We start from the raw sequence: 26048 nt of genomic DNA, 5'->3' as shown, positions 1-26048 counted from the left end.
ATTTCATATAAATATAGTCATATGTATGTGGATTTTGTGTGAGTCTCCTTTCACTCAGTGTGGTATTTTCAGAGTTCATCCATGTTGTAGCAGGTGTCAGAATGTCATTCCTTTTTATGGCTGAATAATATTCCATTGTGTGGAAATGCCACATTTTGTTTATCCACTCATCGGTGATGGGCATTTGGGCTGTTTCCATTGTTTGGCTGTTGTGAGTAATGCTGCGGTGAGCATTCATGTACAAGTTTTTGTGTGAACATATGTTTTCACATTTTTTGAAATGAATTCGACCCGGGAGTAGCATTGCTGGGTCATATAACGACTGTGTTAACTTTGAATTTGACCAGCAGAGAGTATCAGGTGATAAATTGCTTTATTAAAATATTTACCCCAGCCTTATTTTAATGAGCAAGCAGCCTTCGTACTGCATTTAAAGCATAATCTAATGTGTTATTGTGAAGTGCAGATAACATGGGCTTTACAGCCAGTCTGGCCGGTGTCAGATCCCACCTTTACCATTTTTTACCTGAGATGTGGGACACTGAGAGGGAGAAAAAAACAGAATGTGATCTTCTGTGCTCAGAGGTTGTGGGTTGAGGTCAAATCCCCTCTCTACTGGGATGTGGAATATTCTGATAGGGGAAAGAACAAAGTATCATTTTCCCTGCTCAGGGGTGGATTCAGAACAATTATTTCTCTGTGACTTGATGTACTCAACTGTGTACCACTACATGTGAAACTGAGGTCTTCCGGTTAATTAAACATTCTGTCTGAGAGAAATAAAACACAAACCCGCCACAGATAGAGTGCTTTTGAAAAGAATTCGATCATAAAAACCACGCACTCAACACTAAAAGTACAATAGCCCTTTGCAGCCATTTGAAGTGGATTTCCAGAAATCGGCAGTGATGTGTAGACTGTCACAACTTGAGGGACCAGGAAGCAGGGCTAGCCACCGCTTAGTAATAAGATGGCAGTTCAGCTGAAGTGGAGCTGAGAGACATTTTCTTGGCCATTCCAGGACCAGGTGCATGTGCCATTGGGTATTTTCAATATTTGTGTCTTTAAGGTAATCCAAATGGGTTCCTGTATCTTCTTGTCAAAGTATACATGAATAAATTGTGTATATTGGTGGTGGGGTATGCCGTACAGCCTTTCATTACTTCTGATTTGAATCAAACCAGTGAAAGGTTTAGGAGTAGCTCCAAAGATCGTTTAGCCTTTGTAAATTCCCAACAATTCCCCCCCCCCCAACCCCCAATCAAATGGCTTTCTAGTGATGAAAGCATTTCATATAGTAAATGCATTAAAATGCTTTTTTAGATTCCACTATTCCAGTTAATGATTCCATTTTCTTCACAAGCTTATTGACTGAGACGAAAGTGATTTTCATGCAGGAGGCATGATTACACATTTAATTTCTGAGGACTGCCAGCATCCTGGCTCAGCATCATGTCCTCTGAACTTGCAAGCTGTTAGGACCAGAGCAAGTCTGTGACTGAAGCAGGTCCGTGCTCTGATGCAGTTTCTCTGGCTGTGGCAATTTCTAGGACTTATCAATGTCCAATGGGAAACAAGGCTCTAAGAAAGCCCACATTAACTGTGCAGGTGATAGAGAAAAATACCACTAATTCTGATGATTCACCTGGGGTAGAGTATATATGCAAAAATTATATATAATTACAAATGCTCAGACCACGCTGCCAGAAGACCATGCTGAATGATACCAGAAATCCAGATTATTGTGCAATATGGGAATAATCTAAGGAAAGTCGGGTGGGGTAGATATTCTTACAAGTCTCAGTGTCTTCCCTTGTATTCTTCATGCCTAAAGTTTCAGTGAAACACATTTATGTTAGGGCTCATTTCCCATGGAGCATTGATCATAAGCTTTAGAAACGCCTGCAAGGCAGAATCCACAATGCCTGAGAGAGAGTGTGACAGCAATGATACCTGCCTCACAGACATAACTTGCCTGTCAGATATCATATGGTATATATTACACAGTAAACATTATATATCAAGTATTATGTGTTATGTATACTATAATCTTAGGTTTCAATAGCTTGCGGGTTCAGACAATGGCGTAGGACACTCGGCTGCACCACAGTATGTGGAATGCTCAGATAGGAAGTGTAAGTAAACACTTATAAAAGGCACACGCATTCTGGTCAATACTCTCATGTACATGACAGTTATTAAATGCAGTCAAAGGCGACCTTGAAAGAGTTTCTACTATATACATTCATACATCAGAATAAAATCTATTACTTCTAATATTTATAAAGTTGTGATATATGATATTGCCAGTCTCTCAAGAAATCATGGATAGTAGAAGTGGGTCCAGAAGAATAATAGGTTGGAAGTTCCAAATATTAAGAACAAACAAATAAACAACAGCGCCTTGATCTTTGAAAAGAGAAAGCCTATGAATTCCCCAAACTATAGGCTGGTGAACTTGGTATTGATTTTAAGCCAGAGGTCGGCAGACTTTTTCTCTAAAGGGCCAGATAGTAAATATTTTAGGTGTTGAGGGCCACATGGTCTTCATCACAAGTACTCTCCTCTGCTGTTGAAGCATGAAAGTAACCAGATGATATGTACATGGATGCACATGGCTGTGTTCCAATAAAATTTCACTTTCAAAACCAAGTGGAAGGCCAGATGCAATATTCTAGAACGAGCTTAAAAAAAAGATTGTGAGCCCATTAAAAGAGATGGGTTGATTCCCAGGAGTCTGCATGAATGTATATAGTGGTCCTCAGCCCTGGCTACACATTAGAGTCACTCAGAGGAAGCTTTGAAAAGTCCTGGTGCTCAGCCTACACCCCAGAGCAATTAAATCAGAATCTCTCAGATGAGGTCCTAGGAGTCTTTTATGGAGACTTCCTAAGTGATTCCAAAGTGAAGCCAAGGTTGAGAACCACTACATGAAGTCATGAAGTAGTGCTAAATTAACCTCATTTCTTTTTCCTCTTCCTCCTCTTCCTGCTCCTCTCCTCCTTCCCCTGGTGGATGAGGTAGCCAGATAGCTCTATTGGGACAAAGTAGTAGATGCAGTTCATCTGGATTTATGCTAGCCATTTGCCAAAGTCTTTTATAATTGTCCTGATGGACAAATTAGAACAATTGGGGTGGTTGACAGAGTCAGTTTCTGATGGAAGAGATATTATTTATAATTCTTTGAGGGCCCCACCCTTCCCCAGTGGTGACTGTACAATAGGCATCTAGTAAATCTTGTTGGGAGCGGGAATTGGCGTCCTACCCTATAAGAAATGATTGTAAATGAACAGAGATGTTAAACTTGGAAAATAAAAAATTTGCAGTGGGGGTTGGGAAGGCGCAAACATGATAGTTGATAGTTGTCTTAAAATATTTGCTGGGCTGTTACAGTGAAGAAAAATAGCTGCCTTTTGGATTTTCTTTTCATTCTTAAAAAAGTTTATTTCTTTTGAGGGAGGGGGAGGGGCCAAGAGAGAGGGAGAGAGAGAATCCCAAGCAGGCTCCATGCTGTCAGTGATTACTACCTGAGCTGAAATGAAGAGCCGGATGCCTAACCTACTGAGCCACCCAGGTGCCTTCTTCTTTTGGATTTTCCAGGGTAGAAATAGAATCATGGGAAGCCACTGGGAGGCACTCTTTCATTTAACAACTATTTTATGACTGACTGCTCTGTGCCAGGCACTATTTGGGTACCCATATCAATGAACATATCAACGAACCCAACACAGGCTAAGATCTGTGCTCTGTGGAGCTTACAGTCGAGATTTATTTTAATGTGTCTGGTTACTAGCAGTCAGAAAATAGAATGGGCAGCTTCAGGAGGCATTACTCACAGGTTGGATAACCACTTATTTGAGGTCATTGTGAAGCCACGAAACTCAAGTAAGAACCTTCAACTTCCAAGTTCTGTGAGTCTAGGAAAGGACCTTACTTCTTTCTCTTTGGAGTCATCCTTCCTTTTCCTGCCACCCCCCTAATCCCGGCACTCACTTTCAAGATGATGCTATCAGAAGCTTACAGTGTGACCTGTAATGCTGAGGTTTCTGGGACTCTTTTCATGCATATGCCACCCTACACATTCCATACAATGGAAAAATGACACCCTAGTGTCTGGGGGTGTAAGAATTTGAAGTATGTGTCTTTGCATCTTGAGGTCTCAAAGATCGATGGCTGGTTGGTTGATACATGGTACTGGAGTGAGGTGTCCTGTTTCATTTGTGCTCATATGCTTGCTCTTTTTAGCTCTTTGTCACAACCATAAACTAGGAGTGGGTAGAGGTGATAGGGAGGCTGTGAGGGGTGGAGGAGGAAAAGATTCTCTATTTTCTTTCACTTATCACACTGATGCACATACACATACACACCTGTATATATCATTTGCTGGGAGGCTGGTGGGCAAGAGAATGAGCACAGTGAGAGAGTAGAGGTGACAGAGTGGTCTGATGGGGCATGGCTCACACCTATGTCAGATGTCCAAAGCACATCTCCTAAGAAAAACATTCACCATTTTGGGAGGATGGAGTTACATTTGAGGGCTGGAGCCTAGGGACAACATGGAAGGCAGGCTCAGCTCCAGGCTGGACTCCAGGCTGAGGGGGAGGACAGGCTGGCATGAGGGTGTGTGGGGGACATGGTTTGGGTGGTTGGGGGGAGCAGGAGAGAAATAAGATTGAGGGTCTTGTGACCCTGAATTTTAAGCACAAGGAGGGCAACAGGTTTTGCTTTTCTCTCTTAGGCATGGAGCCTAGGAAGCTTACTTACATTGCACAGTTACTTTTTATTTTATGTAAGGGAGGAAACATAATTTTTTGTCCATGTAATATTTGTCAATTTGAGGATTCACTTCCCTCAAGAATGTAAAGGCTCTGTTAATACTTTGTCAACAACTGAATTCACGTTTTGGAAATATCTAGAAGCTGTAAAAATGATATAAATGTAAAAAAGAGCATTTACCGTAGCAGGATTGAAAGATAATCTTATCTGAAGGTTGTAATTGATTTTGATTATCAGAGCTGAGTCATGACTGGCCTCCGGCTTACTGTGTCATCTGTGGTATCAAGCTAAAGCAAGCCTGATGAACAGTTTCACTTGTACCATTTGAGGTCATATTTGTTCACTGAACTTTACCCAGAGTCTTCCTGAATATTTAGTCTGGGAGCTTGGCCCCAAAGACAGGAGTGGTTGATATAAAAATCAATGTCAATACATAGCCATTCAACAACATCTTTACTGCTTTTTTTTTTTTCTTTTTAAAGTAAACTCCACACCCGATGTGGGGCTTGAACTCATGACCCCAAGATCAAGAGTCACATGCTCTACTCACTGAGCCAGCTGGATGTCCCCATCTTTACTGTTTTTAATGTCAGTTGAGAAGAAGTAATTTAATGGTGGTTTAAATGAGATCAGAGGACATAGGACTTCCCTGCAGAATTACAGATCATATAGATTTTTCTCTAGAAGCAAGAGAGTGTTGTAGGAAAGTTTAACCAATTCTTCTTACTGCTACATGAGTCTCTTGATATCAGAACAATTCTGTGTGTCTAGCTCACTTTAGAAACATGGCTGGTTCCTCAAGGAGGCAGTGTGTGTGGCTGGGGTGCCCTCCCCCTCTTGGATGTGCTCTGCCTCATTTCTGCATGGTGCCCAGGTTATCCAAAGCTGGCATCCTTTTTGGCTCTTGCCAGCCCTCTCAGGAATTGTTGTGCTTATAGGGCTTATGAACTCCCTCTGTCGGACCTAGATATGCACCCCCTCCCCCCACTTCTATTAAGATAGCAGCAGGTAACTCCTCTAATACAGTGGCTCCCAACACTGGTCACACATGAGAATCTGATACCGATGTCCAGGCCCATCTCTGGAGATTCTGAATTAATGGCCTGGAGGGAGCACTAAGGATTCTGATGCACAGCCAGGAATGAAAACGTTGCTTTAATCAGTTGAAATTTTGGTTCCAGACTCTTGAACATTCTCAAAGTTAGGATAAACTTTCAGGAAAACCATGTAGTGGGGAGAGTGTGACTGGACTGGGATTTTTTTTTTTTTTTTTTTTTTTAGAGAGAGACAGAGAGTAGGGGAGGGGCAGAGAGAGAGGGGGGCAGAGAGAGATTCCCAAGCAGGCTTCACAATGTCAGCACAGGGCCCCATGCGGGGCTCCATCTCACAAACCATGAGATCATGACCTGAGCTGAAATTCAGAGTCTGTCACTTAACCATCTGAACACCCAGGCATCCCTGGATTGGAAATATTTAAATAGCAGTTATAACGGTCCAACAATGAAAGTTTTAGAATGATTCCTTCCAAAGGGGGTATTTAGAATCCTTTTAATAACATTTACATATTTCTGTGGAAGATGCAGTGAGTAAATCTTTGATTGTTAGGCCATGCTAGGCTTTGAAATACATTAGTATATTGCCTTAAGTTTTGTACATTGTGGTTCTGGATTTTCAGAAGCTATATTGATTTGGCATGTAGATGAGCAGGACAGGATCTAAATTGTGAAATAGTATGAGAAAGGAATGGAATATGACAGATTGCTGTATTCACTCAGGCTCTGGGAAAATGCTTGTATAAGAGAGGTACTAAGCTGATACCTGTAGAATCAATTTTTCCTGGTCATAAAGGACTGATTTCCTTCAATATTTAAAAAGTCCTGTTGCCAGAGAGAAGCCAGTAAATTTTTTTGTAAAGATGTGATGTGATGAAAGCTGTGGTTAAGGATTACTTCCATAATAACATATTGGATAGATGGCAGGATTCAAAGACAGCAGCTCAACAATACGAATTATATCTATAAGTTGAAAGAAGGGAAGAGTTGATGGCCAGAACGTTTGAGGAGGCTTCATGGAGGGAATGGAAATTGATCTGAGCCTTGAACGATGCAAAGGATATTTGGAGGGAGGGGAGAAAGTGGTTTTAGGGTGGGGGACATTTACAAATTGTTATTCAGTCATGTTAAAAAAGACAAAATTTTGACATCGTATTTCAGAATATTCTCTTCTGTCACCCTTATGGAGGCCCTCACCATTCACGCTTGGGCAATTGTCATTACTTCTGCTGTCATTACTCCTTCATTGCATGTAAAGCCTGCACTCTATGCTAGGTACTGATGCATATCGTACAACACACTCATGTCTCTCAAAGAATCTCTGTAGTATCTCTTGCTAAGTCTCTCCTCGCAGCCATTAAACTCTCTGGTTTTAGCCCCAACATCACCACCCACCCCACCTATCCCTCAGGCTACTCCCCTTTCTTCATTTCTTTCCTTTCTCCTCCTGTCCTGGCTTCTTTCTCCAGTCTTGTGTATTCCCAGTCAACAGTATTCCTCATGCATGGAAAAGTCATTTTACTGAGGATAAGGCATTCAGGGGTATCTCCAGCTCTCCATAACTGCTTATCCCCAGCCTGCTGCTAGGGAAAGAATAGAGATTTATTTATTTATTTTATTTTAATTTTTTAATATATTTTAAAGTTTTTAAATTTATTTTGAGAGAGATCAAGAGAGCGAGTACACGTGTGTGAGCACGGGAGGGGCAGAGAGAGAGAGAGGGAGAGAGAGAATCCTAAGTAGGCTCTGTGTACAGAGCCCAACATGGGGGCTTAATCTCAGGAACCATGAGGTCATGATCTGAGCCCAAATCAGGAATTGGACGTCTAACTGACTGAGCCACCCAGCCGCCCTGAATGGAAAATTTTAAAAATGAAAGTGTTTTTTGTTGTGCTATGGAAGTATGAAACACAATTCTTGCCTTCAAGAAGCTTACAACCTCACTCTTGGGTGGGGATACACAAGACTGAAGGTGAGAAGCCAGGAAAAGGCTAAAATGTTCCACATAAGCGGAGAAGATGGTGGTGTCTGAGATGGAGGAAAAAGGGAATTGCGCAGCTCTGAGAAGAGACTTGGGGAGAGAGATTTATAGGGAATTTTTTGAGACATGTGTGCTGTGCAATGTAACTTCCTCCTTCACCTCAGAAGACAACCAGTAAAATTTTCATGGTGCAAATGGATCCTTCATGGTGTCTGAAAAGATTTACTCAGTCCTACTTGTGGTGAGTGGACAGAGACTGCGATCTATGAGGGTGGGCACAGGGACTTTCTTGCCCTTCTGCTTCGTTTGAGCTAGCACAAGGCGGGGGCACAGGCTAGCCCAATAAACACTTCTTTTTAAAAAAAAAAAATTTTTTTTTTTTACATTTATTTATTTTTGAGAGACAGAGAGAGACAGGGCACAAGTGGGGGAGGGGCAGAGAGAAAAGTTGACACAGAATCCGAAGCAGGCTCCAGGCTCTGAGCTGTCAGCACAGAGCCTGAAGTGGGGCTCGAACTCACAAACCATGAGTTCATGACCTGAGCCGAAGTCAGACACTTAATTGACTGAGCCACCCAGGTGTCCCATCAATAAATACTTCTGATGTGAATGTAGTTTTATTTTTGCAACTTCCTTTGAAGCCCACAGTTTGATCCACTTTTCCACATAAGAAAAAGCAGAGCCTGGAGTACCACACCATCTGCTTCCTGGATTCTTGTGTGCCACATGAGGTGTATCGTAGGGTTTATGCCAGGTCCTGTGTTCTACTTTGTTATATATGAATACAGGAGTGATGTTTCAACCACAGAGAAAGCCTCCACCTTTGTGTCTCGTTTTCACTTTTCAGCCTGAAGATTATAATATTATGTTTGAGTGATAAAGCTGGGGGTGATATTTGCCTTCAAAGAAAGCAAGCTTCAGTCTACGTATATTGAAATTTTATCCCTTTTTCACTGTGTTTCAAGAGCAGAAGATGAATGCCTAAAAATGTAGTGCTAAATAAAAGGAGCATATATCATAAGCTTGTATAAGGACACAAATGAACAGGTGCTCAAGGACTTTTGAAATATTTGAATCCATCAGGAATTGTATTGGTATGCTATCAGTGTTTGCTGGAGTGAATGGTTAGTGATGGTTCTCGCTGCTCTTTGAAGTACAGTGGACATTCGGAAAGGGGGCCCCCTCTACAACAGAAGGCAATGTTTAGATGTTGTAACCACTTATGGAGTCCAGGATCTTGTTTCTTGAAGCATTGCAGAATGTTAAGGATAGAGACGAGGAAGCTGAAACCCCTATTAGAGACTGAGTTTGGTTCAGAACCCAGATCTCTTGAGATCCAGCTTGATGTTCTTTTTATCAGATATTTTCCTGGCATTTGATGAGACAAAAGGTGTAGTTGACTGAGAGAGAATTTAACATTTCATCTGGAAGTATAGATTAAATGGTCTCTAAGAACCTATGAGGTCGACATTCCATGAAAGACTGTATTCCATATTCCATGAAAAAAAATGAGGATGTTTGTTCCCCTTTAACTGAATTTCTTGAAATTTTGTATCCTCTTATCTCTCTGTCAGCAAATATTTTTTGAAAGTCATGGAGAAAATGACTGACAAATTTATTTTTTTTAATTTTTTTTTTAATGTTTATTTATTTTTGAGACAGAGAGAGACAGAGCATGAATGGGGGAGGATCAGAGAGAGGGAGACACAGAATCTGAAATAGGCTCCAGGCTCTGAGCTGTCAGCACAGAGCCTGACGCAGGGTTTGAACTCACGAACTGCGAGATCATGACCTGAGCCGAAGTCGGATGCTTAACCGACTGAGCCACCCAGGTGCCCCCTGACAAATTTATTTTTGACTTATTTACTTGAAGTTGCTGTTCTTCAGGGTAGAAATAAACATACTTATCACCCTTTCCAGGATGGAAAAGGAAGAATTTTCTGGGAGGTGCGAAGGCTGCCCTGAAGACTACCTATACCTTGGTTGGATCATCAGAGAATAGGAGAAGGTAGAGACATCCACGTAGCAGTTTGAAGAGGGGAATATCTTGATCCTGGGTGCTGTGGATCCTTGGGATCAGGAAGAGCAACCAAGATTTCAAGTCTCACAACTGGAAGAGAGTGGAGCTCCAAGGACTGTCACACTTTAGATGTGGTGTAGGACACAGAGGATGCCCTGTGGATGGTCATGAGGATCCTGGTTAGCAGCCTGCCCAGATCGTTTGTGCTCAACCAGTAATGGCAGACCAGTTTTCGCCAGAGGCCTCAAGGCACAGGAAGGTGAGATAGCTCAGTGCTGCTTCAGCGGTGGGAGTCTCAGAAGGGGCACCAAGAGTCCGACGCTTTACTTTCTGCCAATGTCAATTCAGGTCAGTGGATGCTCAAGTCAGAACGAGAGTTCTTTTGTTTTAGACTAAGCCATGCCATTGTAGCTGTTTTCTGAGTGTCGATACCTGTCTTGTTAATAATATAATATAAATAATAATTGTAATAGTAATAATAGCTACTGCACATAATGCCTAAATTATGGACTGAATGTTTGTGTCTCCCCAATGTTGAAGCCTTGACCCCCAATGTGACAGTGTTTGGAGAAGGAGGTCTCTCCTTTCCTGTGCACATGCTGAAGAAAGGCCATGTGAGGACATATTGAGGAGTTGACTATCTGTAACTCAAGTGTTACAGATAGCTCTTACCAGGAAGTGAATCAGCTGGCCCTGTGATCTTGGTCTTCCCGGTCCTCAGAACTGCGAGAAAGTAAATTTCTGTTGTTTAAGCCATCCAGTCTATGGTATTTTGTTATGGCAGCCCAAGCTGACTAGGACAGCTACCATGTGCCAAGAACTTTCCACATGTTATTTCAACTAATCCTTAAAATAGCTCTGTAAAGTAGCTATTTGTATCTGGCAAAGGAAACAGAAACAGAGAAGTTAACCACCTTGCCCAAAGTCTCACAGCTAGCCTGCGAGAAAATGTGTATAAAGTTCTCAGTGCAGTGTCTGGTACAGAACATGCACTTCATAAAGATCCTTATGACTTAAAAGCTTATGTTTTTTTTCAGTGTACATTTGGGCCACGCTTTTGTCCCAGCATGTTAGCTGTCTCTGTCCTTTATGCTCCATAGCTACCACTTGACACAGAGATTATGACTCTACTGTGACAGAATGGAAATGAATGAAGTTCAGCCAAGGGTGGCTCTCAGTATGGATAGAGAACCCAGTCTCATGGTTTCTTAAAGTTTCTTCTCTGAAGTTAGAAGCCTCTGAAATAAGAACCAGTAGTGGCAGAATCCCAATCAGGAACCAAATGGGGAGACTTCTCTTGAGAAACTCCTCTGCCAAGGACCAGTCCTGGGCATACTTGTTAGCTTACTTAGAGGAATCTAGGCAGTCATGGGGAGCAGTTGGCTTAGAGGAGGCTGGAGGATGAAGTCCACATAGGAAACTGGGCTCATACTGCAAGGGGCTAGCTCTTCTCTGGATGGCCTTGTGTGAGGAGAATGACCTTTAGTAGAGGGCCTTTGGCTCTAAATTGATTTTGTGGCACACAGCAAACCCAGGTGGGTCTGGAGGGAGTGATGCACCTGTCCCCCCAACACTGGCATTCCGGGCGTGGTATGGAGACATGGCAGGGCTAAGGAGATGAGGAGGAAGAAGAGAGGAGATGGGGACAGAGGGCAGGGAGAGAAAAGTGTTCAGAAGCCTCTGAATCTGGGAAGAAGTGGAGGAAGGGTTTCAAAGTAAAGCATTGAACAGCTGGACCCACGGACCCTTCGCTTCCTTCTTGCTCTCCGTGTGTCACTCTTGAATGAGGGGGATGTTCCTAGCTACTAGCATAAAGGATCATAAGAAAGGGAACAAGTAAGGAATAAAGGTCAGGGTTAATAAAAAGCACCTTTACTATTGAATTCTTCTGAGAAGTTTTCAGAAGTGAGTTTCTTGGGTATATTTTAGTTTATCTTTCATGGTAGGGAAATGTCAGCTACTCTCTTCTAATTAGCACTGTTAAAACTCCATGGTAGGATGGGTGACTAGAATCAAGACTTTCATTTCTTGTTGCTTTTGTACATGGAGCTGTAATAGCAATCAATGTCGGTGTAGCTTTCTTTCCCTCCGTACTTGGTGTTCTTTCTGACAGTAAGAAATCCTCTTCCTCCATGAAGCAAGTGTCATTTTGTTAAAACTGAATGCCTGTCATTTATTCCTTGCAACTAATGCGCACTTTGTCAAAGGGTTTGCATGGTTCACAGAGAAGTCCCACAATGCAGTTCTCCGTTGGAAGCCATTTTTATTCCCTGAGGCTATTAACCGGCTTACAATAAAAACCTTTAAGCACTCCTCTTTTCTGAGAAAATTGCTCTCAGCTTCAGCAGGACTGAGCATACGTAATGGAAAGAGACAATAAGATCATCTTGCATGTAACTTGAGTTCCCATTTAGGACTTAGTTTATCTGTCTAACCTGTGGAATTCTAGGATGCCACAGAAACAGTTCCTGAGATTTCAGTTGCACAGAGAGTATTTAGGATTGTTGCCTAAAGGTTGATTCTTCTGAGGGAGTGATCCGCCCAGTTACGTAATAATCCTGAGTGGGGCAGTGGGTGCATCCTTCGGATGGACGAGGGCTCACTCTGAATGTTAAGGCAGTTTCTCAACTGTGGCACTACTGGCGTTTTGAACAAGATAATTCTGTGTGGTGGGGCTGTCCTGTGCATTGTAGGATGTTTAGCAGCATCCCTGGTCTCTATCCGTTAGACGATAGCACCTTTTTTCCACTTGTGACAACCAAAAATCTCTACAGACACTGCTGAATGTTCCCTAAGTGAAAATAGCACCCCCTGTTGAAAACGATTGACCTAAAGCACACACAACTATTTCTTCTTGGTACAGTTGTTTAATGGTTTTGAACGCTTTTCTTAAAATGGCTGAACAACCTTAAGGAGCCACTAGAGGGCGACCAGGGATGCAAATTGGAGCAGGTTTATAGAGGTGTCCCACAGGGAACTCCACAGAGGCTGTGGGAGCAGGAGGGGTCCCCTTGAGAAGCTTGAGGAAATCACTGATAGGAGCAAGTCCTGCATTCTAAGAGCTTGGGAAGCAGCCACCGAGAAGAACACACTCCTCACCCTAAGAGCTGAGAAGACCTTGTGTTAGCAGGTGACTGTCCAGTGATAGGCCCCATCACCCACAGTGAGGTGTTCCTCTGTGAAGAGGGGTCAGTCAGACTCTTCCATCCGTTTGATGTGGTGTCCTTAGTGCAGAGACGGAAGAGACTGTTGGTCTTACCTTGATCTTTTTCATGCAGGAGAAATAGTATTCAGTTCAATAAACATTTATTTTGTGCCTACTATTTATTAGGTTCTGTGTTTGGTTGTGGAGATCTTGGTAGATTGCATAAATGGTCACCAATTATTTACCCTCTGTATCATGTCTTTGGGTAGTCTCTTCCCAAACTGATTCTGGGCTTGGCCATGTGATTTGCTTTTGCTTTGGGATAGTAGCAAATGTAATACAAGTAGAGACCTGAAAAGCTATTGTTCCCTGGGGCTTATCCGCTCTTTAGGCTCTTGGGACCCTGCCACTGCTGCCATGTGAAGAAGGCCCAGTGGCCTAGCGGCTCCTGTTGTCCCAGCTGACAGCCAATGTGTGGAAGCAGAGATGCCTTGCAGACCAGCAGCTAACTGACGTGACTCAGCTAAGCACAGCAGAAGACCAGCAAAAGAAAGCCCAGCTCAGATGCCAGTGCACAGAACTGTGAGTGAAATTGATGGTTGTAGTTTTTAGGTACTTAAGTTTCAGACTCGTTTGTTACATGGCATGAAGCTAACAGGTACAGAAACAGATAACATAGTTCTTGCTTTTGGGATCCCACAGTATAACAGACCACTGATTTTTTTCCCCAAGGGAGGCTGCTTATGTAATTGGACCCTCAGAGCCATGGTAGATGATAATACTATTCACTAGTTAAAATAAGTTAAAAGCGTGAACTCTGACACTGAGGTACTTGGGTTCTGTTAAAAAACAAAAATTCAGCTGAGTAAATTTGAAGACCTGATTGGCTTAATTAAATTATTCATGAATCAGATAGCAACAGGGATGCCAGATGGAGGGGGACTGCAAGGAGTTGTACAAAATGGAAGGCTTTTATAGGAATGATGATGGGACAAGGAAGTTGTTAGCAAAAGAAAAAGGATTGTTCCAGACAAAGTCACTTTCCCTTAGGGGGAAGGGGATTGGGTCTTATTGGATGGAGTTCCTCATCTTCCTTGGTGGAGGGTGGGGGCGTGGGGTGGGGTGGGGACGCAGAATGGAGAGTGCACATGTAACAGATTACCTCATTTGTGCTGATCAGAAAATTCCTGACTAACCTGTTAAGACTACATTTCTCTGGGAGGTTGGAACTGCAATTAGGTTAGGTATTAAGCCCTGGTTTGGTGAGTTGGCCTAAGTGACTCCATTTGGGGCCTATGGTTTTCTTTTTAATAGTTGAAATCCTAGCTCCATTACTTACTAGTTGTGTGATGCTGGATAGATGCTTAATCTTTGGGTCTCTATTTCCTCATCTATAAAAAGGAATAAAATAAAAAAATACCTACCTCATAGAGTTTTTGAGGTGATTAATATATACAAAGTTCTTGGGGTACCTGGGTGGCTCAGTTGGTTAAGCATCTGACTCTTGGTTTCAGCTCAGGTCATGATCTCACGGTTTGTAAGTCTGAGCCCTGTGTTGGGCACACTGCTGATAGTGTGCAGCCTGCTTGGGATTTTCTCTCCCTCTCTTTCTGCCCCTCCCCAGCACACGTGCGCGCACGCTCTTTCTCTCTCTCAAAATAAACTTAAAAAAATATATATATATATACACACACACACACACACACACGCACATATACACAAAGTTCTTTTAACAAAATCTACTACTTACAAAGTGTTTTGAAAGTTTTAGCTATATATAGTTGGTCTAAAATAGAATCAGCATTAAAGTTTTTTCTTTTTTCTTTATCTTTTTTAAACAACACTTTCCCCTAAATAGCAATGTATGTGTTTTTGGTGGAAAATTGAAAAAAAAATACAGGAAAACTTTAAAGAAGAGAACAAATGTCATCCCTCAGATTTTGTGCCAACTTTAGCAATAACACACTTTATTTATTTTTTTTTAATTTATTATTTTTTTTAATGTTTATTTATTTTTGAGACAATGTGAGAGACAGAGTGCAAGCAACATAGGGGCAGACAGACGGAGACACGGAATCTGAAGCAGGCTCCAGCCTCTGAGCTGTCAGCCCAGAGCCCGATGCGGGGCTCGAATTCACGAACCGTGAGATCATGACCTGAGCCAAAGTCAGACACTCCACCAACTGAGCCACCCAGGCGCCCCAACACACTTTATTTTAAATCAAGCCAGTATGTGATCAGCAGTTGGAAAAAGGTCATGTAAGACACTCAGAATAATTGTATCAAGTACTTAACCAGGTGGTGCCCCTTTATATAGACTTTACTTGATGTGCATTTCTCCAGTTGGATTGAAGGGGATCAGGTAGTTCCTTGTCCTACAGCAACTGGGGGATAATTTGCAGATCCCAATGGACCAGCTGAAACAGTAGGGCAAAGTACAGAAGAAAAATAGCAAGGAAGGCAATGATTAGCAACTCTGGATTCCTGGAACATTTTTAACTACAGAGCACATTCTTATATGTTGCCTCTCTTGATGTGCAGGGCTGCTTGGTAAGTTCAAATGGGCAGTTGTTATTAAACCTGCTTTTGCCGAAGCAGAAGCTGCCTCCTAGAATGGTACAGCAGCTTGGTGAGTTCACACAGCTAAGTGGTTGGTGGAGTTGGGCTCAGGCCCAGGGCCGCTGACTTAAAATCTGGTGCTTTCCTTACCTCCCTGTAATATCTCACCACTCTGGAAACCATGCCTGCTGAGTGGGCAAGACTTGGAGCCAGTATTTATTTCAGGGGCTTTCCGGTGAAGTTAGTATGACCTCATTAGGACAACACAGCTAAGTATGAGAACATAGTAAGGTATCAAAGCCATGGTGAAGCCTGCAGGGCTAATTCTAACTACCATATGGGCCAACATATAGAATTGGTGAGACTGGGTGCCATTCATGCACCATTTTACAATCTTACCAGCAATATATGAGAGTCCCAGTTTTCTTCATGTTCTTGCCTACACTTGTTATTGTCGGTCTTTTTAATGATAACCATTCTAGTGGGTGTGAAGTGGTATCAAGTATCTCATTTTGGTTTTGGTTTACATGTTCCTAACAACTAAAGCTGTTGAATATTTTGCAAATGCTTGTTGGCCATTTGTATTATCTCCTTTGGTGAAATGTCATTCAGATCTTTTGCCCATTTAAAAAGTTGGTTATGTGTCTTCTTTCAGATGATTTGTTGTATGAAAACTCAACATGTATAAAGAACTGGGAAAAAGAGAATGGCAGCTTTGGGCACCTGAAGGTTAAATATGTCTAAGTCTGAGGAGGCTGAAGGGGTGGGCATAGTCTTGACCTTGTAGAGCTTCACTGTCTAATAACCACATGGGGCTATAGAGCATTTGAAATGTGCCTTGTCCAACTTGAGATGTGCTATAGTAGACTTCAAACAGTGTGAAAAACTGAACGTAAAGTATCTTCAGCTTTATTGAGACAGAATTGATATGTCACATAGTGTAAGTTTAAGCTGTACATACACACATATATTGTGAAATGATTACCACAATGAGGTCAGTTAGCACATCCATCACCTCACATGACTACTATTGTTATTTGTAGTGAGAATATTTAAGATCTACTTGAAGTATTAATTACATATTGAGATTATAATTATTTGGGATAGATTGGCTAAAATGAAATATAGTATTAATTTTATCATTTTGAACTTTTTTGAAAAAATTATGGCTACTATAAAATTTAAAATTACATATATGGCTCATAGTATATTTCCATTGTATAGTACTCTTCTAGAACCTTGACCATCAGGAATTTGGATCTTCATCTGTAGAGAAATGGGAAGGCATCCATGAGTTTTAAGTGTGGGTAAATTATGACCACTTTAAAAAAAAGAGATTACATCAAATGTAGTGTGGAGAATAGATTACAGGGGACAGGGGTTGGTGGGACAGGGGTGGCTGTCAAGAAATGGAGTAAGCGGCTTCACAGTAGTCCAAGTGACAGATGATAGTAACTTGATGGTGATTGGGAAAAACAGCTTTCTGTTCAGTATCTAAACAGTATGGGAGAAAATGTAAAAAAAATTATGTAGAAGGAGGTCTGTCAAGGTGAATATCCAATGGAGTGTCCTTCACAAAGGAGCTGCTTAAGATTCTAGGGTCTTCTGTGTCTTAGGTGAAGACCACAGGTTACCAGGAGCACATAACACCTGTTCAGGGAAGAGCCACTTTTTAAATGGCAAATCTATATCATGCAAAATGCGACCATGGTAGATATTTGGCTTTGACCCTGAGCAAGGGGAACTATGGGAGTCTTTTGAGCACAGGAGTGACATAACCATCAAGTCATTGCATTTTATTTTATTTTATTTATTTATTTATTTATTTATTAAAAAAAATTTTTTTTTTCAACGTTTATTTATTTTTGGGACAGAGAGAGACAGAGCATGAACGGGGGAGGGGCAGAGAGAGAGGGAGACACAGAATCTGAAACAGGCTTCAGGCTCTGAGCCATCAGCCCAGAGCCTGACGCGGGGCTCGAACTCACGGACCGCGAGATCGTGACCTGGCTGAAGTCGGACGCTTAACCGACTGCGCCACCCAGGCGCCCCAAGTCATTGCATTTTAATTAGATGATGCTGGCCACTGTGTTGAGAATAGACTGAAGCCGGGACAAGGGTGGGAGAAGAAAGACCCATTTATTGAAATAAATATTGGTAGGCATTTTCATTGTTTCCAATTTTCTCTAACTTGAAGCATCTGAGAAATCAATGTGCAATACTTTATTACATCTTTCCTTTATTTTATTTTTTTAAAGTTTATTTATTTGGAGAGAGACAGAGTGTGAACAGGGGAGGGGGAGAGAGAGAGAGAGAGAGAGAGAGAGAGAGAGAGAGAGAGAAGGAGAAGGAGAGAGAGAGAGTCCCAAGCAGCCTCCATGCTCAGTGCAGAGCCTGATGCGGGGCTCAATCTCACAACTGTGAGACCATGACTTGAACCGAAATCAAGAGTTGAACACTTAACCCACTGAGCCACCCAGGCACTCCTCCTTTATTTTCTTAAGATAAATTCCAAGAAGTGGAAGTCCTGGTCAATGAGGACATCTGTTATTATGGCTTTTGCCAAATCGCCTTCCAGAAAGTTGGACCCAGTTTATAATGCTGACAACTGTGTGTGTAAGCATGCCTGTTTCCCTCTACTTGTGCCAGACCTTGGCAATATTACTTTTTTTTTTTTAATTTTTATTTATTTTTGAGAAAGAGACAGATTGCAAGTGGGAGAGGAACAGAGAGAGAGAGAGAGAGAGAGAGAGAGAGACAGAATCCGAAGCAGGCTCCAGGTTCTGAGCTGTTAGCACAGAGCCCAACGTGGGGTTTGAACTCACGAACCATAAGATCATGACCTCAGCCGAAGTCGGACGCTCAACTGACTGAGCCACCCAGGCGCCCCTATATTACTCTTTCTTAAACTTAATCAGTAGTTCCAAGTATGCCTTTAAAACATTCTTATATAAATTAGACCATTTTTACCCCTATGAAACACCTCTCCCCACTATACCCTAGTTCAGCTGTTCCACTAAACTTTGGGTCAATTAGATATTCAATCCTTTCTGGTTAGTGCTAACAATTTATTGTTTTTCCTGTTCCTGAAGGTGGGAGGACCTTGTCAAATTGGAATGTTATTTAATTTCCACTTTAATATTTTTAAAGCAATTAAATGAGAAACCCAAAATAAGTATAGAAAAGCAAGTCTGAGTATTTTTTTGAACTTATGATTGGATATTAAACTTTTGATGAATTTTTAATTAAGAATCTCATAATTGCTAAAACTCTAAAGAAAACTTATTTCAGGCTGGCTTAATTATGAAGACAGAGTAGATTTTACATTTTTTGGTTAATTTTTTTTTTTTTTTAGTTCTTCAAGATTGGCCACCAATCTTGAGTTTTTCAGAAGGAGGCATCTTTTCCAAAGATTTTTTTTTTTTTTTTTTAAGCTGAGAAGCCTTAAGCAGCAATTTAGAATTGTTTGTTGGGAGAAAAAAAAAGTAAAGATAAAGAAACTTCAGTATGTTTATAAATATGCATGCTTATCTTTAAGTTCTATTTCTCTTTGTTCCCTGGAGAATCACTGGGTGAAATTAATTTTAAGAGAACGTTGACCAGGCCCTTGTAAGGTTAAATTATATTGAGGAGTGCTACTGCAATTTGATTATGTTTTCATCTTTCGCATTAGTCATCTAACAGAAAGCGAAGCCCTACTTCCATATGCTGAAGAGGTCACCTAAATGGCTTGTTCAAAATTCTAATTTTTTTCCTCATGAATAATTTCCCTCAAAAGGTAACCTTTGTCTTCTATGGGCATAATAGAAATATTTATATAGAAATAGCAAGGGAAAATTATTATATTTTGTGACATTTTGAGTTGTAAAACAGAATGATGCTTCCGTACTCCACAGCTGATCTCTTCTATTTCCCAACATGGACGTTTAGAAGAGAATTGACCTGCTATTGTAGTTGTGTCGGAGGGGAAGACACAGATCCTATTACAGATAGGAGGAAGGGGTGCCCACAGGCGTGGTATGGTTTAGAGCTAGTCAGGAACCAAAAAGAAAGAAAAATTGTCATAAACCTGCCCCTGATGTCTCACATCTCTGAGATTAGACAATTCCCTATGTTTAATTGGTCCTCATTGATTCTTCCAGAAATTTCTTTCTTCCTTCTAAAATCCTCCAGCTTTGCATCTTACGCCATCAGACTTTACCACCTTCGACTCTTTTCTTGTTGCGGTCATCTCCAGATGCCTGGGTCACTCTACTTCCTTGAAAACGTGTATCTCCAGGCTTCCTGTCATTCTTTCCAGCACTACTTCGGCATACTTCTTGGTGATTTAAATACAGTTGATTCTCATTATTTATCATAGTTCTCTTCTGTAAAGTACTAGTGAACACTTAATTTGTGAATACTGAACCACTGCCCCTCAGGGGAAATACAGGTGTAGGTTGTTGTGAGCCTCTGGATCGATACATAACCTTGTTTTATGTATGTTTCTGTTTAAAGACACATTATTTAACCTATCTTATTGATTCATTAGCATTGAACTCACAGCCAACAGCACTATAACTCATGCCTGAAAGAAGCTTATCTAACATGTATATTTTCTCCGTAAGGTACAGGATAGCCTTCATGCACTTAGGAACACTAGGCAACATTTCAGCACGACTCCTGGGCCATTTTAAACAGCGAAGTCACCAACAAAAAGCACAAAAATGCAGAGAACACAGCACTAAATAGACCGTGAAAAGGACACTTGTTTACAGTATGAAAGCTGAAACAAGAACACAGTGTCACCTTGTTCGACCTCAGCGATGAGAGTGTGCATTGGGCAGCTAGAGTTTCTTCCTGCTCTGCACATGTCCACGGAAGACTACTATTGTACCATCAATATCAATTTTGAGATTACACATAAATTTTAGCAAGTAGGTGAATTCACAAATACAGAATCTGCAAATTATGAGGATAGACTGCATTTATGTTAATGATCCTTCTAATAGTATGATCTCTTCATTTCTTGACCTCCTCTCTGCTAACAGCCTTGTCTGCCACACTCTTTCAGGCATGCATCCCCAAGGTCACACCAAATGTTATGAAAGGACAGTATTTGAATTCATTTTCCCCTCCCTCCCTCTGAACATTTATTCTTAGTACAAGGTTCTGAGAGTGTCAGAACCAAAGCAAATTTTTCTTTAATGTCCCACCCTCTTTGTTATGGACTGAATGTTTGTATCCTCCCCATGTCCATATGCTGAAGCCCCAACCCTTTTGTGGCTGTATTTGCAGATGGAGCTTTTAAGGAAATAATTAAGGTTAAGTGAGGTCATAAGGTGGGGGTTGGATCCAATAGAATGACACCCCATTGCAGCCAGGAAGAGAGCTCCCACCAGAAACTGAACCCTGTTGGAAACGTGATCTTGGACCTTCTAGCTTCTAGAAGTGTAAGAAAAAACAAATGTCTGTTGTGTAAGCCACTCAGTCTATGGTATTTTGTTAATGGCAGCTTAAGCTAAGACACCCTTTTCAGGTATTTTTCTCTCTAAAAGAGCTTTCTCACTGGCCCACCTAGGTCTGTTGTGCTAAACAGGTATTCCCTACTTCAGCCTTTTCCTACCCACCATCAAAACATGTGTCTTCTCTATTCCTCAGTACTTTACTTTTCTAAAATTAGCTCACTGATAGACCAATTAGTATCAGTTAGGATTATTTTTATTATGTCTACTCAGAGTTTAATTGTAAAAATAATACATGTTTGCTTTGGAAAATTCAGAAAAATAAAAATAAAATAAAAATAATTTTAATTCTTAAAAAAAATAATTGTTATGAATTTTATCATTTTATTATTTTTAATTTAATTTTTTATTTTTTAAAATTTACATCCAAATTAGTTAGCATATAGTGCAACAATGATTTCAGGAGTAGATTCCTTAGTGTCCCTTACCCATTTAGCCCATCCCCCCTCCCACACCCCCTCCAGTAATCCTCAGTTTGTTCTCTATATTTATGAGTCTCTTCTGTTTTGTCTCCCTCCCTGTTTGTATATTATTTTTGTTTCCCTTCCCTTATGTTCATCTGTTTTGTCTCTTAAAGTCCTCATATGAGTGAAGTCCTAGGATTTTTGTCTTTCTCTGACTAATTTCACTTAGCATAATACCCTCCAGTTCCATCCACATAGTTGCAAATGGAAAGATTTCATTCTTTTTGATCGCTGAGTAATACTCCATTATATATATATACCACATCTTCTTTATCCATTCATCCATCGATGGACATTTGGGTTCTTTCCATACTTTGGCTATTGCTGATAGTGCTGCTATAAACATGGGGGTGCATGTGTCCCTTCGAAACAGCACACCTGTATCCCATGGATAAATGCCTAGTAGTGCAATTGCTGGGTCGTAGGGTAGTTCTATTTTTAGTTTTTTGAGGAACCTCCATACTGTTTTCCAGAGTGGCTGCACCAGCTTGCATTCCCCCAAAATAATTTTAATTCTAAGGGCACCTGGTTGGCTCAGTCGGTTGAGCGTCTGACTTAAGCTCAGGTCATGATCTCATGGTTCATGAGTTTGAGCCCCGCATCAAGCTTGCTGCTGTCAGCTCAGAGCCTGGAGTCTGCTTTGGATCCTCTGTCCCCCTCTCTCTCTGCCCCTCCCCTGCTCACACTCCCTTTCTCTCAAAAATGAATAAACATTAAAAAAAAGAATTTTAATTTGAAGTGTTGACGTTTTGATATGTTTCCTTTCAGTCTTTTTTTCTGTGAGAACTTGCCCAAGTTCTTGATTGCAAATCACATCAAGCAACTCTCATTACATTGAATAGAAAAGAAACTTATTGGTAAGCTATCAGGCAACTCAAAGAAAACATGGGAAACTTGGAGAACCTGATTTAGACTGTTGTAGGAGGAATATGTTAAGCTGAGCCACTGGATCTTCTTTCAAGGATTCTGCAGTGGAATAGTTTGATTTGGGCCCTTCTGTTGCCATTGCTGGACGTAAATGCTATGAGTGTACTGCTGCCCTGGACCTGGGGTGCCCTCCTGGCGCCACTGCGTGAATTCCCTGGAGCTGGGGTGCCCTCCTGGTGCCACTGGATGAATTCCAGCTGCCCCTGCTTCTTTGAGTCACTCACCCAAGATTCAAAGACTGATGTGGGAGTGTTGACTGGCCAAACTTAGTGTGCCCTTAGCCCAGGAGCCAGGGCTCAGGGAAAGCCAGGATCTCATCTTTTCTATTTGGTAGCAGGAGGGAGGAACTGCTTCCCACAAGATTCACACAGTGGCAGATTCTCTAAGTTTAGGGACAGCATGCAGATCCTGGGAAGCCCCTCCTAAAAAAAAAAAAAAAAAGATTATAATTTATCCTTTGGCCGTATAATATTTATATGCTCCTTTATTTCCATATTAAAAACTTTTTTTAATGTTTATTTATTTTTGAGAGAGAGAGAGAGCGAGCGAGCGAGCACGAGTGGGAAGGGGCAGAGAGAGAGAGAGAGACACAGAATCTGAAGCAGGCTCCAGGCTCTGAGCTGTCAGCACAGAGCCCGATGTGGGGCTTGAACTCACGAACTATGAGATCATGACCTGAGCTGAAGTTGGACGCTTAACCGACTGAGCCACCCAGGCGCCCCTCCATATTTTTATGTCACAGCAATAAAGGAACTATGTGAATTTTGCTGTCCCTACCTATACTTCTGTCCACAAGTCAGCATCTAGTATTTATAACTTCTGACTTCCCATACAGATTTCAGGTCTCCTCTGCCAGCAACTTGTATCTCAGATGCTCAGTGTTTTTGCCTAGTAGAGTGACTCAAATCTTCGTTCCTGATGAAATGGAACCCTTGGTGGTCTTGCTTGGATTTGCCTGTAGTAACATTTCTCTAATTTTTATCACTGGACTTGAAAATGGTAGGAGGCACCGTGAGACTTCACCTGGGCTCACTTGTACGGATCCCTGTCTGCACTGAGCTGTAGCAGCCCAGCTGACCCCTCATAGTAAGGATCCATCAGTCTGGTTGAGACAGTACCCTCCCACCTCTTTTTTTCCCTCCAGCTCAGGGGAAAGCAGAAGCTGACGTCGTAATGTGAGAGTCCAGGCTTCTCTCTAAATGAGAACGATTGTTGCAGAAAATGTACTCCTTTAGGTACTAAAGCCCTTTACAAATAATAACTCCTTTAATTCTCACAAAAATACTATGAGATTTTACATTTTACAGAGAGGAAAATGGAGGCCCAGAGAAGTTAAGTAACCTGCCCAAATTCAACAGCTAGAAAGCAGTAGAGAGAGGATTTGGACCCAGGTTCCTGCTCAGTATGATATAGTATTTAGCATTGTTCTGTGAGATGGTGAGAAAGTCATATTTCCTGCACACTGAAATGTGGGACAGAACTAGAAAAGCCCTGTGACAAGCCTGTAAGGTGTTCCTCTGTCCCTGCTAGGTAAAAGCAAAATGCTCTAGTGTTTATCTGAAAAGACACAAAAATATTTGTTAGGTCTATTACTCCATAAGCATAGGCATTTTTCTTTGTTTTGTTCACTGTAATATCCCTAGCACCTACGAAATTACCTGGAGCACTGGGTGCTCAATGCACATTTGTTTAAGAAATGAGTAAATATCAGATCCCAGGGACTAGGTTAACTTTCCCCAGTGAGAAGGGCACACTGAGAAAGCAGCTGCAATTAGAATCCCCCCCCGCCCAAGGGAAGCTTATGTCAACCCCACATCGTCCTCTGAGCCCCCATCCTCTGCACTGGACAGACAGGAAAGTTAAGTGCGGATGTACTGAAACCACCATCCCTGCATTTCTTAGGAATTTCATGGTTACACTAAGTGCTGTAATTCCCTCGGACATGATATTGCTTTTTATTTTTCCTTTTAAGTGAATGGGGTGACTCTGGGGGATCCCATTTGCCTTATTTTACCTGTGAATCAGAGACAATATGGGGATTCTATCAGTGATAGATAAATCCTTAAAACACAGGTAAACCACCATGGGCTGAGTCCAGAGTGTCATTATGTCCACTTTAAGGCAGACTTCAACGTAGACTCAAACTCCATTTATCACCTGAATCTTCTAAGTCTCTGATTAGTGAGTGCAGTGGTGTTAACTCAGATCCAATGTTCAGTAATCTGTGAAGAGGTATTTTCCTTTGCCCAAGGCAGTTGGGCAATACTTTGGTAAATACAGGTCCCTTGGGAAAAGATAGAAGCAAGACTGCCAATATATTTTCGTGAAATAATTTCAGGACTCTTTTTAAAGCCTCCCTGGCTTCCCTTCATTAAGGGGTTTCAGGGCCTGAGAACTGACATAGACTCTCTATGTAGGGCAACTCTAGCAAGGACAGAGAATTACAGAGTCTTCAGGTAAGACATGAATGGGCTTATCAGATATGGGAGGAAGGGTAGCTTGAACTGAAGATTGAGGTCCAGTGGAGTTTGGGATTTGGGTGTTTGAATTCTTGAAATCCTTCCACAATTGCAATTCTCAAGGTATACTTCCTTTATTGATGCCCTAACTTTCATATAAGGGATTTGATGAGGCTGTGATTCAATTGACATTACAGATTAACTCCCCATTAAAGTGGAGGTTTGATTTTGGGTGGTTTTATACTGCTGCTACAAAAAATAAGACATTCTTTTCCAGCACAGACATAAAAAGTCCCTAGTTTCAGTTTTTGCTTTCAGTCAAGAATTAGGGACTTCATTGTGGCATTTTCTTTCTTTAGCTTTTCTAATATTAGCCGTGTCACTCTTCAGTCCTGATTTCTCACACTGTTATATATGGCATTACCAATGTGGTCCCCCAGGGCTTGCTTTCAAATAGATACTGGAAAGGTTGTAATTTGATTAGTTGCTTTTCCATTCTGGGCAACGGATTACCCGATTTCTGTTCCTGAAGGCAGACTGCCTTTACCCCAACTCGGTTATATAATCAAGCCCAGATTCCCCTCAATTCCAGATCTGCTGTCTAAAGTCCCCTCATTGTAACAGTTGCCAACCCAATGATTCATGACATAAATTGATTTTGTTTATCCTGAGTGGAAAAGGAATTGATTGGAAGGATATCAAGTATTTCATGGAATTGATGGGAAAGCTGTTGAACCAGACTTAGAAAATGGACCAGAACCAAGGAGATCCAGACAGGTGGAGCCACAGAAAATGTCACAGACCAGGCTCTTTGGGTTCCATTGCTCCTCTCACTGGGCATTGAACGCTGCTGTCACTGACAAGATTGGAATGGATCCCAGACTTCCTTCTTGCCATCTTGTTTGGCTGAACTTAGGTCATGTGCCATGTCCTTCCTAGTTGCCTGGGTCCAGGGAAAGCAAGTACTTGGCCTTAGGTGTCTATGGGGAGGAGGCCCTACTTGTACTCAAGATTTGACCAGTGACAGATTACTCAGATATAGAATATGAACATATAGAATGACATTGGGGTTGCAACCTTGAGTAAAGTGTTAGGCCTCAGCACAGGGCTGATCCAGGCCTGCCTATAAGAATGACCTCAGAGGGGGGCCTGGGTGGCTCA

The sequence above is a fragment of the Prionailurus bengalensis genome, chromosome X, assembly GCF_016509475.1.
Source record: "Prionailurus bengalensis isolate Pbe53 chromosome X, Fcat_Pben_1.1_paternal_pri, whole genome shotgun sequence".
Lineage (NCBI taxonomy): Eukaryota > Metazoa > Chordata > Mammalia > Carnivora > Felidae > Prionailurus > Prionailurus bengalensis.
This window is presented reverse-complemented; position numbering follows the sequence as displayed.